Source organism: Chiroxiphia lanceolata, chromosome 22 (genome assembly GCF_009829145.1).
Source record: "Chiroxiphia lanceolata isolate bChiLan1 chromosome 22, bChiLan1.pri, whole genome shotgun sequence".
In the NCBI taxonomy this organism is placed as follows: domain Eukaryota; kingdom Metazoa; phylum Chordata; class Aves; order Passeriformes; family Pipridae; genus Chiroxiphia; species Chiroxiphia lanceolata.
This window is the reverse complement of record NC_045658.1, coordinates 4,147,535-4,162,932: the sequence shown is the minus strand read 5'-3', so window position 1 is coordinate 4,162,932 and position 15,398 is coordinate 4,147,535. Positions and strand designations below refer to the sequence as shown.

Genomic DNA, 15,398 nt, shown 5'->3' with positions numbered 1-15,398 from the left:
AAAGAAACATGTTTTTAAAGTACATGTCACTGAATTACAACAGCATAAGGAAAGTGAGCTGGCACCAGGATGCCAAGGGCTGGATGCTGGGAGTGGAATGTCAGCTGATCAGCAAAGATAAAGACTGATTTTGCACATCCCACCCATCACCAACAGACTCATCAACAGCACTAATGAATCCTACTGTGTACAGTTAAAACACACAGTTAATTTATTTACCTATTCTTGTTCAGGCATCTTATATTGCATATGAGAAACAGTCGCTGAAAATCAACATTTCAATCTGTATTTTCAGCACAAAAAGCCAGACAGGGAGATAGAAAAACAAGAACTGCTGTGTACTGGACTGAAGGAATCTCCACAGCATCAACAGAGCTCAACTGGAAAACTGTTCATCCAAGGGAATGAACAGGCAAAGCAATTCCAAAGCCCAGTGACACGTTCACTGATATGTACTGGCCTAACAAAGAAATCCTGGGGTCTCAGCTGAATTTCTGGGAATCATATGCAGGATTATTAGCACTGAAGGAAGAGATGCCAAAGGCTGGTGAAGCCATAGGGAATTCACTGCTCTGTCAGCTCTGGAACTGGTCTCTCCAGGTGAGGGGGAGGCAGATGTGCAGAGCCAACAGGAAAGTTTGGGCTGCCAGGACTTCCCTATTGCAGCCAAACGTGCCTCTACTCCCCTGTGCCACTTTTCAATTCCCTTCTCATAAAAAGGATTAACCTGTGCCTTTCAGAAGCTGCAGTTTGAGTCTGAAATTACAACATTCTTCACTAAACTGTGTTAAAAGACTAAATCCTTCAAGCTTGTCCTGCTGCATCCAACACACTGCAAATGGACATAATTGGGTCACCTCATTCTCCCTTGTTTGCCAGGCACAGGCAACGAAACTTAGTTCTCATTTATTTTTAAGATGATTCACACGACAGAATAATAAACAACAACGATCTAAATATTACAGCCCAAACTGCCAGCCCAGCTCTGCCCAAGCAACACATCTGAATTTGCAAACATTCCCTCTCTTTCCCAAGCAGGGAAGGAGGTTGGTCAGCCAGCAGCTGGGAAAGCTGTGCTGGTGTTCAGCACGTCCCTCCCCACACTCCTGCAGTGGGCTGGGTGAGGATCCCAGGAATTCCTTCGGCTCTGCAAGGCCCAACATGTGGAGTGGGCAGAGCCAAGCACGCCTGACATCCCCATGTGCCTGCTGCCAAACCCATCTCCTGGGATCTGGGGAGGGGATGTTGAATTCTGGGATCTGGGAAGGGGATGTTGAATCCTGGGATCTGGGGAGGGGATGTGCAATCCTGGGATCTGGGGAGGGGATGTGCAATCCTGGGATCTGGGGAGGGGATGTGCAATCCTGGGATCTGGGGAGGGGATGTGCAATCCTGGGATCTGGGGGAGGGGATGTGCAATCCTGGGATCTGGGGAGGGGATGTGCAATCCTGGGATCTGGGGAGGGGATGTGCAATCCTGGGATCTGGGGAGGGGATGTGCAATCCTGGGATCTGGGGAGGGGATGTGCAATCCTGGGATCTGGGGAGGGGATGTGCAATCCTGGGATCTGGGAAGATGTGCAGTCCTGGGCTCTGGGAAGGGGATGTTGAATCCTGGGCTCTGGGGAGGGGATGTTGAATCCTGGGCTCTGGGAAGGGGATGTTGAATCCTGGGCTCTGGGAAGGGGATGTTGAATCCTGGGCTCTGGGAAGGGAATGTTGAATCCTGGGCTCTGGGAAGGGGATGTGGAATTCTAAGCTCTGGGAAGGGGATGTTAAATTCTGGGCTCTGGGAAGGGGATGTTGAATTCTGGGCTCTGGGAAGGGGATGTTGAATTCTGGGCTCTGGGAAGGGGATGTTGAATTCTGGGCTCTGGGAAGGGGATGTGGAATTCTGGGCTCTGGGAAGGGGATGTGCAATCCTGGGCTCTGGGAAGGGGATGTGCAGTCCTGGGCTCTGGGAAGGGGATGTTGAATCCTGGGCTCTGGGAAGGGGATGTGCAATCCTGGGCTCTGGGAAGGGGATGTTGAATCCTGGGCTCTGGGAAGGGGATGTGCAATCCTGGGCTCTGGGAAGGGGATGTGCAGTCCTGGGCTCTGGGAAGGGGATGTTGAATCCTGGGCTCTGGGAAGGGGATGTGCAGTCCTGGGCTCTGGGAAGGGGATGTGCAATCCTGGGCTCTGGGAAGGGGATGTGCAATCCTGGCCCCCTGGCAAAAGGAGCTCTCAGCATCACCTGCACCCAAACCACTCCCAGTTGAAGCCACCCTTTCTAGCAAGGCAGGAAAAGATGAGAGTAAAGCAAACGTGCATTTGGAAGCTGGAGATGCAGGTATTTCACTGAAAACCATCTGGGATACTTTACAATTATATTACCCACATAGAAGGGGATTCAGTATTTTTAACTAGCCCTGAGATGCTTCCCTACCTCTCCACGTTGTTACTTGTCCCCAAAAGGCTTTAATGTAAATACAATATATTCCTCCCCAAAAGTGAACTGAAAGACTGCAGAGGCTTTCTCTTCAATTACTGACCCCGGACACAGCAATAACTCATGAAAAAACACTGCAATTGCCATTAGCTGCCCCTTTTATTTTTTTTCCTGCCTAGATTTAGAACATCAGTGGGTTTTCACTTTATAAAAATGTAGACAGGAGAAATCTGCACTCCATCTCAGTTTAACTCGTCTGTTTTACCAACAGATGGAAACGGCTCCTCAGGAAACTCAAGCCTCAGCAGCAAGAACTGTTTTGACTGAACCTTCAGCAGAGGATTCCAACACACAGCAACTGAAAATTACAGATTTGTAACTATATCTCCCTCACTTCCACCCACATTCATATGAATTCAGAACCTGGATGGGATTCTTTGATGGACAAGGCCACAGATGGGTTCATAATATAGAACTTCTAAATTACTCTGACTCCCTCTCTTTAAATAAATAAATATTTCACATCCCCGCAGAAAAAAAAAAAAGGCACATTACAAAAATGTGGGCTTATAAATTTTGCATAAGGGAAACCACTTAAGCATCCCATTCAATTTTAAAGACATGCTTATTTAATGCAATGAGAAAGCAACATGAGCTTTTGTTCCTTCAAATTCCATATTTCCCCCCACCCACACTGCAGTCCTCTGTAATGCTGAAAATCCTAACAACCACATTTGACTGGTTTGGGAAAAAAAACAAAGTGAAACTGAGGAATCTGCACAGCCTACATTAAGGGGGAAAAAATAAAAAGGCAGTAAGCTGTCAGAAAATGTAACATTTTACATATTCAGCCTTAATAATTTAGGGTACTTAGAGCAGCCATCTGGCAAGCTCTTTCAAATGTAACTCAGCTGACTACCTCTTTAATATCTTTTGGCATTTCCAGTTACAGCCAAAAGAAACCCAACAGGAGTCGGGTTCAGCTACAATTTATTTTTCTTTTCCTTGAACCCGACTGGTTCTGTTCAAGGCAGTTTAAAAACCTCAATTAACGGGATAGGATTATGAAAGCTCGGATAAGGAGTTGTGGAGAATAAACCCAAGCACTGCAGGTTCCCTTTGCACTGCACAAATGGAGTTAAGAGCCAGCATGAGGGGTCCCCTCAGCCCTGTGATATCATTATCCAAGGTTAAGCCATTCCCTTCCACAGTTCCACCACGGAGCACTTCAGTGCTTAAAGCATGGACACACTGGGAAGCTTCAAGTGCAAGGGGATGCTGCCCCTAATTTAAGCCTTGTTAATTTTCAAATGGTATTTTTTACAGAGAACAGCCAGAGCCTGAAAAACCTTCCAAGCTGGAGCCTGAAACCTGAAGTCAGGAACCAGAGTCTGCAAAATCCTGCTACAGATTTTCTTCTAATTCATTCTGACTGGTGACCTTCAGTCACAGGCAGCTGGAGACTGGATTAATTCCCATCTCCAGAGGGACACAATGAAGAATTCATAACAGCTACCTATTTATAGGTGAACAGTAAGAGTTGAAATATTTAATAGGGTTTTTTTTTTCTGTCTTCCTTTCTATGTTCAGTACTGCCTTTTAGCTGACTTCAGAACCTGAACCCCAGTGTCAGATTCAGGTCAATTTACTGCTGGAACTCCCGTGGTAGGTTTGCATCTCTTAAATGTTAGATTTAAATTTTTAACGAAACTTTCTTGGAGAGGGACAGGAGCCAACCCCAAACGCTGCCATCTACTCATGAAACATCTCTGAACACAAGCAGGGGGTTTTTCTCCCCAGTGCTGCATCACCTTTCAGAGCTTCAATATGGACTTCAAAAGTAGTAATGAAGTGCATTCAGTAAAGCTTCCCAATATATCAAAACAGCTCTTACATCAACGCTCAAGCTCATTTAAAAATAAATAAAAAACCTTACCGTCATAACCACCGCTTTTATATAATTAATATTTGCCTCCTGACCTTCAAGCACACACAAAGCAGATGATTTCCCCCCTTCTTTCACTGGAGAAGGCACCTATCACACCTCATCCAGTTAAAAAAAGCAGCACAGGTTTTTAGGTAGTTCATGTCAGTCAACCTGAAGCCTCTGAAATTAAATGTAGTAACAGCAACAAAACCTGAAAAAAAGCCTTTCATTTCCCCAAGGTACTCACACTTCAAAGATGAACGTGTCAAAAATTCTTTATAAAGTGACAACACTCTCTGCAGCACTTTATACACAAATCTATCCCAGCTACAGAAACAATTCCAGAAGAATGTTACAGTACTTTATTCCAGAGGGTCCTCACCAGCTGGATGGATGAGTGCTGCTCTTGTCCTGACCATGGGCATCTTTCACTGAGGCTCAGGCACCTCTCCCCCTATTTATAACAAAGCTATAAATCTCCCAGGCAGGAAATTGGGCACTAATGACAGATAGCCAATGATTTAACTACCGGCTGTCCCACGCTGAAGAATTACTGCTGTAAAAACAGTGTTACACATCCATCATCAAAACAAAGCTGTGCAGCAGAGCCTTGTGTGGAGCCATCTGCAAATATTTTGTATTTTCAGAAACAGAAAACAAAGTTTGCAGCACCAACCTGAGATGCCTTTTCTCATCCCTTTTATTTTCATAGTTGGGTTTTAATTTGAAACACAGAACAGTGAAAAAAAACCAGAGCACCAATAATGGGTAAAAATTATCAACCACTTACAAGAATCAAATTCTTTTCAATGTATCCATCCCATTTTACGTGGTTGGCATGTCACACACTGCCCAGATATGTACCCAGGTAACACCTCCACCTGTGAGGTAAGGTGCTTTTGACTATTAATTACTGACACCAATGACAGAGTCATTAATTGGGGTCGCTTCATTCCCTGGTCACGTCAATCAGCTCTCTGACCAAAGTCACGTTTTCAAAGGAGCTCTGCAAGAAGAGGCAACACTGGACTCACAATCCTCTGAGGACCTGGAGATCATTAGTATTAAATCTGGGGTTTGCTGAAGGTTGGCATTTATATTACAAAAACTGAAGCCAACAGGCTGAAAAATAACTTAATACGTGGGGCATAAACACCCCAGGCTCATGAAACGTGAGCACTGATGAAGAATGAGCTGACAGCAGAAGCAAGAAATTGGTTCAGCCTTCCTAATAACCCCAAAACAGGCCTCCCCAGCAGAGCCAATGCCCAAACTGATGCAGGTGTGGGGATATCTCACAGTGCAGGATGTTTTCTGCCTCTTCAGCAATTCTCAAGTGGCTCGGAATGGAAGAGGAAACAGAAACACGAGCAAGGACAGATGTTGGTGTTCCCAGCAGTGCTCACAGAGAAGCACGTCAATATTTGGGGTGTTTCCACCCAAACACTTCATTGATATTGTATATGTGTGCAGATTTTTGAAACTAAGCTGTGTCTAGTACAAAAATTTGATGTTTCAGGCAACTTTAAGGAAAAGGCAGGTGGCACTGAACCAACCAGGAACATTCCAGAACAGTCTGAAACCACAGAACTGCAAAATGGGTGAGCTTGGAAGGGAACACAGTGGGGTCATCTGGAACCCCCTCCATCAGGGTCATCCCAGAGCACAAATCCCTACCCAGAACAGGCAAACCCCTAATTGACAACAGGCAGAATTCCAGTAAGTATCTGCAAGCAGTTAAAACAACAATAACATTGAATTTCAATTCACAGTCACACAGTAAAAGCCTCCAAAAAGCTGAAGCGCCACTTTGGGAGTCAAAACTCCCTGTGGTGCAGTGACCAAATTCTCACAGTGCTGGGTGCGTTTAACCATAGAAATCATGATCATGAGCAGTGCCACCAAAAGGATCTCTCTCCATTTTATGTTCATATATTTATATATGTATTTATAGGCATTTCTCTGGTACTCATCAACACAGGATCTCCAGATACCCGGGTATTAGCAAGAGCTTTCAATTTAAAACGTGCCCCGTGCTGCCCTGTAATTTTTACTGACATCTGAACATCATTATTGCCAGGTCACAGACATTTCACACTGAAAATGCCTACGAATCTTTTCTAGTAGAGAGATTAGGGCTAACTGGATTTTTTTAAGGCAATTAAAACGTGAGCTGTTATTAGGTTGGTGACTACTTGGCATTTTAGTATTTTGCAATCCTGTATCAAAGCACAGTGCCAGGACCAGAGGCTCTTAGATTAATAGTTCCTGGCTACCAAAATTGCACAACTGTCGGACAACAACATCAAATGCTGTTCTGGCCTCACACATCAATAAAATCAGCTGTAAAATGTGATAAACACACCCCTTTATGTCCCCTACTTATCTTGTCTCTTTAGAGAAAAATAAATAAATAAACAAATACAATCATCTCTGCTGCTTCTCCCTTGGATGCTCTGGATAACCAAAAAAGCAAAGAAGTGGTTTCAGTTCTGAACCAATGGAAGGTTTAATTTTTAAAGCCATTTAAAGAGATATTTTATTAATGGCTCTTGCTGAGAATTGAACTACAAATCACTGGCTGTTTGTCTAAAATGAATATATTCCTTGATCACCTCTTTGGTACTAACAGAACACAAAGCCTTTGCCTCCCCAGTGATCTGTGAGCATCAGGAATGTTACTGGATAATATGGCCAAGGGACTCTGCTCCTGGGACCTTCCCAAAATAATATTCCTTGGGAGCTTTCCCGGAGAGTGTTCCACACATTGGTCTGAGTATCTCTTTTAATTACATGTGCAACAGTATGCCAGCTCCTCTCTCCTCTGAAGGACTTATTAACAACAAAAAGCACAAAGAAAGAATTTCTTTTCACCTCCTTGAGGTCACCAAACCATGATACAAAGATGTCTGATGGAGAGAGGAGGGAGGAAAAAAAAAAATCCCTGTCCATTCTAAGAGAGGAGTTTCAGTGCTCACAAGTTTAAAACAAACCCCTCATTATACATTCATTTTACCATGGACACTTTGCTATCTGTATTTTTTTGGTAAAATAGGATGACAAGGAAGGAAATCTTGCCTTCCAGAGACTTCCTATTCCTCAGGAACAGGGATGCAATTTCCTTCCTCCCTCGCCACGATTCTGAATGTCACCTGAATTCCATTGGCCTTGAACTGGGACACAAACCTGGATGAGGTCAGTGGTTTGACAGCTGGAATCTCCCTTTAGCACCACTGTGCAAACACTCATGGGCTGGAGAGGAATAAACCACAGGCTGCAGGGTTTAAGGGTTAGGATCAAGTCCCCACCACTGCTGGGACTGATGAATTTCTGCTGCAAGAATCACAGGCAAGACAGAGAACACACATAAGGGAAAGGCAACCAGGCTGAGCTGCTGGAAAACTGTGTGTGGAATTGTGTGGCAAGCTGGATTTATTCAGAGATCAACACTAGTTAAATGATTAAAACTGACTGTTTCAAGATCTCCTATACATGTAAAATTCACAGGATAAATGGTGATTGCTTCCCTAAGAACAGGGGTATGGTGAGATCACAGAATCATGGAATTGTTAAGGTTGGAAAAGACCTTTAGGATCATCAAATCCAATCATCAGCTCAGCACCACCAGCATGTTCACCACTACACCGTATCCTGAAGTGCCACACATACCCACATGGTTTTTTGAACACTTCCAGGGATGGTGATTTCCCTGGGCAGCCTGTTCCAATGCCTTACAACCCTTTCCATGAAGAAATTCTCCCTGAGATTCAACCTAAACCTCCCCTGGCACAATCTGAGGCCGTTCCCTCTCATCCTGTCACTTGTCACCAGGGAGAAGAGACCGACCCTCAGCTCACATATGAAGCAATACTTATCTAGATCAATCAAACTCCAATATTGAGATCACTTCAGGAATTTTCCAGGAGCAGGATTTGCATCCAACCACCACCAATTTAAGGCAGAATGGGCAAAGGGAATGACTGGAAGTGCAGCCAGATTTCTGCACCTCCCAAACCGCTGTACAATTACAGAACACCTCTGTTAGAGCTGAGAGCACTTATGGCTGAACTTGCAGCTACCAAGAAAAGGGCAATGAAGTGAATGTATGAAAAACAAACTGGGCCAAAACTGTAGCTCCTCACACGCTGCTTCACATTCAGAATTTTCTTAAAGGCTTAAAACATGTTTTGTGAAAGTTTGTGAACTAAGAACTCGACAGAGGAACAGCAAAAGAACAGCTGCAAAGAGTTTGATGTGAACTGTGAAAGGTTTATTTCTCCAAGTTCATTGTAGGTGCTGACCAACCTTCCAGTGAAAAAGTTCTGTTTAGCAAAAACCTGATGTTTCTGACCTCTGAAGTTAAGCAAAACCTTTCACGAATTCCACATAAACCAAAGAGTATGATTTGGCATCCACAGGCATTCCTGGGGAAAAAAAAAGCAGCTAAGAAGCTGTGAATGCTCCTATTTTTCTCCATTTGGCATCAGCTCTTAACATTAATTATATTTTAAGTGTTATTGCTGATGGTTTCTGCATAAACATTCGGTTAACTGTGTTTATCTTGAAGTCTGATATTGCCTCCTCTGCCCAACTGAGAAAGATGCCAAGGCACACAGAAATTTCCAGTTTTCCACACAAGATCCAGCACACCCAAAGTTGGGAAGCCTCACTAAAATGACCTCAGTATGGCAGCAGGCACAGAGGTCCCTGCAGCTGCACCACCCCCTTCCCAGGGCCACAAAAAGTCTCCCATCAGGAGTTTACCTTAAGCTGCTTCAGGATTTATTTTGCCCCTTCACAGCAACTCTGCTGCAAAAATTTAGGTCACAATTCCTTCAAGGGTACACGTACATGGGCACTTATTTAAAGCTCAAGGAAATTAATTAAAAGCTCCTCACTGACTTCAATGTGCATTGAATCAGGACCTGGATGAGTTCAGAGGCAAAACAATTACACTTTAATTAAACATCTTCACCTTCCTGTGAAGTAGTCAACTAATTTTATAGAAGCATAAACTGAGTCAGAAGGTTTCAGAGCTTGGTTGTGGTCATAAACAGAGTTGATTACTTAAGTTGCTTCCTTACTTGTGAGCTGCCCTTGGAACACCGAGAAAATGGACTTGCTGAAAAAATCAAATAAATTCCTGGACTGTGTATTTGCAAGAAATAAAAGAGAACATCCTGAGACATGTGGAATGGTTGGACAAATCTATTGGCTCCATCTCTGTTCCCCAATTTAGTCAGTCACAGGAATCCCAATCATGCAAGAAGTTGAAATTATTAGGGTTTTTTTCATGGTAGTTTATCTTCAACTGAGAATTTCAGGCTGGTTTCTTTTGGTTTGTTTTTAAAACAGCATTAATAATTACATCTTCTTTTTTTAAAAAGACTAGGCTTGGCAGATTTGATAGTCTGTAAAACCTTGGAAGTACTTACTGAAAAGCAAGAAGTATGACCACACTCTCTGAATTCAGACTGACATTGAAGCCACAGATGAGCTCTGTAACGTTCTGTCACATCACCCCCAGTGAGCAGAAGCAAAGATCAGCATTCCTCACTTTTCTGAGGATTTGTTACATAATGCTTCCCCAACACTTAGGCTGAAAATAAATCCTAGAGTCACAGGGGTGTTCTCAAGTACCCACTGACTTTTTTTTGGTTATTTTGCTGATCTTTGGTTTGTTCTCACCTATGGTTTTGCCCATCCTGCTCTATCTGCTCTCTGATGCCAATGGAAGCTCATGGACAGGCCACAACTCTTCAAAGGGAAAAAGATCTGTGAGTGTCCTCCATTCCCTGAGGTAAAACAACAGTCAACAAAGTGGTTTGGTTTTTTTTTTTATATATTAAGAGAAATTAAGTTAGTTGGTAGAAGTTTTTAGCACATTTAAAACCTATTTACGTGTCATTTATCCCTCACACTTAGAAGCCAGACCCTCGTTTGCCAACATTTCTTCGGACATGGAGTAGGTGGCAAAATGTTTTCATTCCAATAATTTACATCTTTGGTGCACATCAGCATCAAAACTGGGACTATTCATACATTTGTACACATGCAGTAGCTTTACTGGAATTCAATTAATGGATACTATTACTTTTCCAGCAAATCAGAACTCTCAAATGGAAGAACAATAAAAAAAATCTCTAATATCTGTGATGCAGAGTTTTTTGAAAAGAATCTTTTTAAAGGAATGATGAATATGAGTCATGTATGGTTTCTGGTTACCTGGTTTAACACAGGAGACAGAAAAACTGCTACCCACACCCTTTCAGTGAGAATCTTACATGACATGACTGACTTCAGTCAGTCTGTTGGAAAAACGAACAGGACTAAGTGGCTTTTTAAACTACTTTTTTAAAACTACTGAACACTGTGATTTTGTACATCTTTCTTGTGATAAATCAAGGTTTATTTTTGGTTGAATAGCCCACCATACTGTTCCAGAAGTACCACACTGATAGTTTAAATAAAGGACATGACTGACCAGCTTTACCATCGTGACCATTAACATATCTGGAAATACAAAGTAATTTACCCTCACTATCTGAACACTGAATTATAAGCACCTTCCAGCTCTAACACTTATGCCAACTCCCAGAATATAAGCAATTGGCATATTCATTAGGATTGCATTTTTTCCCACCCCTTCTGCACTGCACCCCCCATGGTGTGGTGTAGCTGTAACAGCTGCCTCTGTCCCTGCTGCATTTCAGCAGGAAACCCAATCTGATGACAGCCTGCAACACAAAAAAAAATACAGTTTTGCCTCTGCATGTATAGAAATATTTCTGATACCCAATCCTTCTTTTTTGGAAAAAACTCTCCTGGAAGTTTTTCCCAGCAAACTCAAGAGCAGCCTCCAAAAGCCCGTTGCCTCTCTGGGTGCATTTGTGATGCTTCAAACTAGGTCAGATGCTCAGGAGGGATGCTTTGTAGTCAACAACCAACCTAGGAACTGAAATACTTAGTAAAAATCATAAATGTTTATGCTGGTTACAGATGACAAACGTTTTGGAGGGGGGAAAAAAGCTCATATTAAACATGTATAAATAGATCTATTTCTCACGAGTTGTTTCCCAGGCAAAGCATCAACCTTTAACAGCTTCCCCCCACCAAACACGTTCAGGTGTTACCTCTGTTTGCCCACATGAAACTGCAGGATGGTTTTTAAATTTTGGCAAGAGACATCACAAGTCAATGTCAGCAATTAAAGAACCTAGGGTTTGTTTCCGTTCGCTTCCGGTTCTGTTTAGAAAACACCACAAGTTGTTTTGGAAACGTCTCTCTCCTCTCCTGAAGTTAAATACTCTAAAACTGTGGATGGGGGAAGGAGGGACAAGGCAGGGAGCAGAAATTGGTACAGCTACAGATTGCCTGTAAAATTGGGACTCAGAACTTGCTTTCTGTGCAGCCCAAACCCTCGTCATGATGATGTTTTATGTCTGGGGAGATTTATGAGCATTAACTAATTCTTGTTAGCAGACAGAAGCTTCAGTTCACATGGTGAGAGCCCTCCCTGCCCACACCCTGCACTGCCCGTGCAGCACACACAGCTCCAGCAGGGCAAGCACATCAATCCCACAGGGATTTATTCCCAGGACTCCTGGCAGGCTCTGGGATCACTGCCCTGGTGAAGATTTCACTACCACTTGGATGCCAAAAAGGAATCCTGAAAGCACTTTTGTGTCCTCCACAACTTTTCCATAACTTGTTGCAATGCTTAAAATGAGCTAAAAGAGAAAATTGCTTTGAAGCAACTTTGGGTCCAAAAGTTAATTACCAGTTAATTATCTAAAGTGCCCTTTGCTCCTGCATTTGTTAAATTCTACACCTTTCTTTGGAGATTTACTATTTCTATGCACCCCAACAACTAAGAGAGCACACAAATCCACTTACCAACAACTCCACATCACCCTGAGGGAGCTGCCAGTGTCTACCAAGATGCCAGAGATACAATAACTGATGATGCTTTTTCAGCTAAGGCAAAGTGAAGGAGCTCCAACGTGTCTGAATTACACCTGTCACCATTTTCCAGCAGAATCTGTTTGTCAAGGCAAAAGTAGCTTTTAGACTGGCAAGAAAATAAGCCTGTATTTTTAGAAGTAGTACTTTAGATGTAGCTTTCTGCACACCCCCTCACCTTGAATACCTGCACTTTCAAAATAAACCCCCCTGAAGTACATGTTTAGCCTCATTTTTCACCATTCACGTAGTGGTTCTCCTTCAGCAGCTATTTCACATCACTCATGAGCTCCAGAAATAACAAGGGCAGAAGAAGCTGAAAGCCTGCAAGTTCAGCAGCCAAAAAAAACTAAATATAATAAGATTTTGTAAATGTATTTAAAAGTATGTTCTTAAATACTCACTAAACATGCCTCTCACCATACCACAGCCAGCTCACACCAGAACACTGAACAAGCACACCTAACCCGTCCCCAAAGTCTGTGGAGTTTGGTGCCTTGGTTTGTTTTTAAATCCCCACATCTGCAGAATGTCTCCCAGTCATCTCACAGAGCATCAAAGCCCATCCTGTTCAACGTGCCAAGACGAGGGATGGACAAATAAACGATGATATACAACAGAGCAAAACAGTCTCTTCTTGAAGAGAAGGCAAATGTGAGTCTAAAAGGCAAATGTGCCCTGATGAAGCACATCTGGCTGCTGAGCAGAAAGGAGGATCATCCCTCATCTGTGCCCTGGAGCACTAATGCACTCTGAGCCGGGCAGCGATGCTGTCCCTCCCTCACGTCCCTCCCCGACACACACAGAGCTGCACCGCGCCAACAAATCCTGCCCATCTGGGCTCAAAGTTGGGGAGTGCTGCCCCAGAGGCTCTGGAAACACAATTTTTAGCCAAGGCAGGAATTACCCGCGAGGGAATCACTGTCCGAGAGGCGTTTTCCCACGGAGGGCCGGGATGCCGAGAGCATCGCAGGCAGAGGGGGCTGCCCCGACACGGACACGGGGCTGCCCCGCCCGCGGCCGTGCCCTGTGCCCCCCGCGCCCGCGGGGGAACCACTTCACCTGCCACAGCACTGCGGCCATGGCCGGGCCGGGACACGGCGCGACCCGGAGCCTCGTGACGTGGGGGGATGATGCCACAAAATCCGAGAGGCACCTCCCGTACCTGCGCCGCGGGGCCACGGCCTGGCAGGGGCCGGGCCGGGCAGGGCGAGCGGGGCCGGCCCCGGCGGGGCGGCCGCGGGCAGCGGGGAGGCCCCGGGCGGGCGGAGCGGAGCCCCCGGGCCGGGCGGGCGCCTTTGTTGGGGCCGCGCACAAAGCGCACGGCGCTCACCTGGTGCGGGGCCGGGCGGCCCCGGCGCTGCTGCGGCTCGGGCGGCGGGCGCTGGGCACGGGCGGGCGGAGCGGAGCCGAGCGGAGCGGAGCCTTCTCCTCCTCCTCCGCCGTGACTCACCGCGGCGGCCCGAGGGAGGTGCCTGGGCGGCTCCGGGGGAGGGACCCGGCGCGTCCCGGCGCCCAGGGCAGCGGCGGCGCCGCAGGCAGCACCCGAGAGCCGGCCGGGAGGAAGGGGCGGGGACGGCGGGGAAGGGCCGGGGAAGGGGCGGGCAGGGCCGGGGAAGGGGCGCGACCACGCGGAGCCGCTCCGGGGGCTCGGCCGGGCCGACCCCGCCCCGCCACCACCGGGTGCCGCTCCGGGGCAGAGCCCGTCCCTGGGGACGGGGACAGTGCCGGGTGTGGGCCACGGGCTCACCTCGAGAAACATCCTCTGGGCTGAGGCGGTGCCGAGCCTCCCGCAGCTCTGCTCTGCCCTCCTGGTCGGCGGGGCCCGGCTGTGTTAGAGAGCTCACAGCGGCCGAGCCGTGGGAGAGGGATCGCAGCTCCGTTAGGACGGGCTGCTGCTCGATAGCACTGTGCTAAGAAAGTTAAAGACGCTGCAAAATTCAGTACAGCTTAACTAAAGCTAATTCAGGAAAATACAGAAAATGCCGACCTCCGACTAGAACTAGCGCTCGAAAATAGTGAATCGCCATTTGGTCATTGAAGCACTCGAAAATAAAGCAGTGAATTCCCATTTGGTCACTGAAGCCATCGAAAATAAGGGGATCCTTCACCTGGCTAGGCTGAAGCAGAGTAAAACCCCAGTGGACACACAGAGGGATTAATTAAAAATAATAATAATAAAAAAAAGATGACAGAAGCCACCTAAGGTTCCTCACCCTGCCCCATCACTCACCTGCACTGTGGTTTCCCACTAGGTTAACAGTTACTCTGCTTCCCTTCAGTGTGCACTGGTGGTAAGCACAAAATTCCTGGAGATAAAAATGCTTTGTGTACCAAGTGTTATTTAGTAAAATGCATCTGTTTTCTACTCGGTGTTTAACTTAATTGCATAAAAATAGTCACAGTAATGAAATAGGTGGCACTTCCTTTAACAGCTTGCTACTTAATGACATCAAAGCCCGATGCCACTGAAATCCAAACCCCACTGCCAGCTAATGAAGGGCTTAACATGAAAGCCTCTGCAAAGAGCAAACCCAAGCTGCTGACAGGAACAGGAATGGTGCAAATGTGCTGGGATCTGAGATCACTGGCACATACCCACAGCACAGCAGGCAGTAATGATTATTAATTATTTAAGAAAAGAACATAAGAGCTCCAGCGTAAGCTGAAAAAAATATGCAGAAGCATTGCTCTGGGATCCTCCAGTTGGATTACTGTTAATTAGCACAGTACATGAGTCTGAGGGAAAGATCTAAAAGCATCTTATGCTGGTAGGAGCGTATAATTAAGCCATCATTTGCATCTTTGCAATAGTATGAATTTCCTTACTGATAACATCATGGCACAACACCATCTTATGACTAAGTGCTGTCTAGCTCTCCTGTTCCAATTCAGCTGGCTGACTGTACAGCAGTGCAATGCAATCTCACAGAGCATCAATTTAACATCCTGCCTTTATTTAGAAAGGGTTTTAGCAGGGAGAGATACCATAAGGCTTCCTTTACCCTGGGAGGATTTGAGGTTTCTTTTCTTAGAACTGAGCTCCTGCCCCACCTTAGTTTGTTCCCCTCCAGCTTA

The 15,398-nt window shown here is 45.5% G+C and overlaps 1 protein-coding gene across 4 annotated transcripts in view; it reads right to left on the bottom strand.

Annotated features, from left to right (window-relative positions):
• CTNNBIP1 (catenin beta interacting protein 1) overlaps window positions 1-13,723 on the bottom strand; it is a 33,212-nt gene extending 19,489 nt beyond the window's left edge. Inside the window, exon 1 of one of the 4 annotated variants that reach the window (XM_032708811.1) lies at window positions 13,654-13,723. The gene's annotated coding sequence lies outside the window, so the exon portion shown is untranslated. Of the gene's footprint in view, window positions 1-12,254; window positions 12,404-13,653 lie in introns of those variants that run through there. The other 3 variants (XM_032708813.1, XM_032708814.1, XM_032708812.1) reach the window with 3 other exon arrangements.
• Window positions 13,724-15,398: the final 1,675 nt, after the last annotated feature.